A 2,005-nucleotide genomic window follows, 5' to 3' on the forward strand; every position below is an offset into this window, starting at 1 on the left:
ATAATTTGATGTATTATGGGCCTTTTCATGGAAAGTATACACACAGACACATACGTGAAGATATATATGTATGCTTTTGAAGTAAACTATATTTTACAGAGTAAGATTATGTATAAAATGAGTATATTGAATGTCAGCTGTTCTTTGGCAGCCTGATACAGGTCAAATACAAGGCCTCAGACTCTTGATTTGTCTGAGACCAGTTTAGATCTTGCTTCAACCAACCTCTTCAACTCTCTCCCAGATTATCTCCTTCAGGTGAGGGGCTGAGAGAAGGCAGGAGTCCTACTCCAAGAACCCTCTTTCCACCTAGACCAAAAAATAATCAGCAGAGATCTATCAGCTACCACAGCTTGTCCAAGGCCCTCAGGAACTGAGGTCCTCTAGGCTAGGACAGGCTTCTGAGCCAAGGGCTTTGGTCTTACACTCATTGATCTGAAGTCAGGTAGTGAACAGTTGGCTGCAGAGCAGTTTCTATCCCTTATGTCCTTGACTCTGAGCAGAGAACACGTCAGTTTTCATCCCCTGCAGCATTCTGAGGCATGACTGGGAAGCTTTGTAAATTTTTTTCCTGGAACACTTCAGCAGTGACATCCCTTCGAACTTCTGTGAGTGGCAGGGAAACTTGAGGAAATGATGTAAGAAAAGTCATGGGCAGCTGGATACTCTCAGACTCTTCCTCCTGCTTGGTCAGAGTAAGGTAGAAAAGCATTTGTGACTCATGATGACTGAGAGATGAATCAATAATCAAATAACTTCTTTCCAGTGACCTTAGATTGCCTTGCCCTGGGACTTGGGCTTGGAAGACACAGCCAATTGCTCTGAATATGAGTGATAAATAGGACCTCCTAGGGTGGATGTTTATATGAGTTTGTGGGGAGTTGTTTGATGAGAAAGAGCAGATTGGAGCTGAATGGTGATTATGGAGGCACAATGTATGCATGTACTTCTATGTATAACTTGACCCTAACCCATGACCTTATGGGTAGTCTTGCTCACCGTCTATACCTCCTCACCTACCATCTAGTAAATTTTAGATAGAATATAGCTTCTCAGCTAAAGTTTAAAATTCATCGTTTTAGTTCACTTACTTAAAAGCATCTTGGAAAATTTTTTAAAGTTTCAAAATTAGCTAAAGAATATGATTAAGTAGAGGAATCATATTAAAAGTTTTGAAACCATAGTGAAAGACTCTCTTTAAAATACACAAAACAAAACAAAGGAGACCCCAAACAGGTTTTGATGGCTTTACATGTGATTTCCACCAATCTTTAATTGTTCATCTCTATCTTTTGAAAAATTTTCTAGGAATTAAGCTAAAGCTAACCAGGTAGCCAACCTGAAAAAAAAAGAATAAGGCTGGAGGCATCACTCTGCCTGACTTCAAATTATACTACAAAGTGACAATAATTAAAACGAATGGGTCTACAGCCATGCCACCCTGAACAAGCCTGAGCCCGTCTGATTTTGGAAGCTAAGCGGTGTGGGGCCTGGTTAGTACTTGGATGGGAGACCACCTAGGAAGACCAGGTACTGTAGGCATAAAAAATAAAAAATAAAAAATGAAAAAAATAAAGGATCGTAAGCTGACAAGGTCTTTGCGATCTGTGAGGTCTATCAAGGGTCGCCTCACCTAAAATAAATAAACAAACAAATGAATAAAATGAATGGTATTGGCAGAAAAACAGAAACATGGACCAGTGGAACAGAATCGAGAGTACAGAAGTAAACCCATGTTTATATGGGCAAATAATTTTCGATAAAAAATCCAAAAACATACAGTGGAGAAAGGAAAGCCTCTTCAATAAATGATGCTGGGAAAACTGGAAAGCCACCTGCAAAAGAATGAAACTAGACTGTTGTCTATCACCACACACCAAAATTAACTCAGAATGGATTAAGGACCTGAATATAAGACCTGAAACAATAAAATGCATAGAAGAAAACATAGGAATGAAACTCAAGGACCTTGGACTTAAAGAGGATTTTATGAATTTGAACTCAA

General features: G+C 39.2%; 1 pseudogene; it reads left to right on the forward strand.

Moving 5' to 3' along the window:
• Window positions 1-1,423: 1,423 nt before the first annotated feature.
• LOC120610580 (uncharacterized) lies at window positions 1,424-1,542 on the forward strand (annotated as a pseudogene).
• Window positions 1,543-2,005: the final 463 nt, after the last annotated feature.

This window comes from Pteropus medius, unplaced genomic scaffold (genome assembly GCF_902729225.1).
Source record: "Pteropus medius unplaced genomic scaffold, Ma_sr-lr_union100, whole genome shotgun sequence".
Taxonomy (NCBI): Eukaryota; Metazoa; Chordata; class Mammalia; order Chiroptera; family Pteropodidae; genus Pteropus; species Pteropus medius.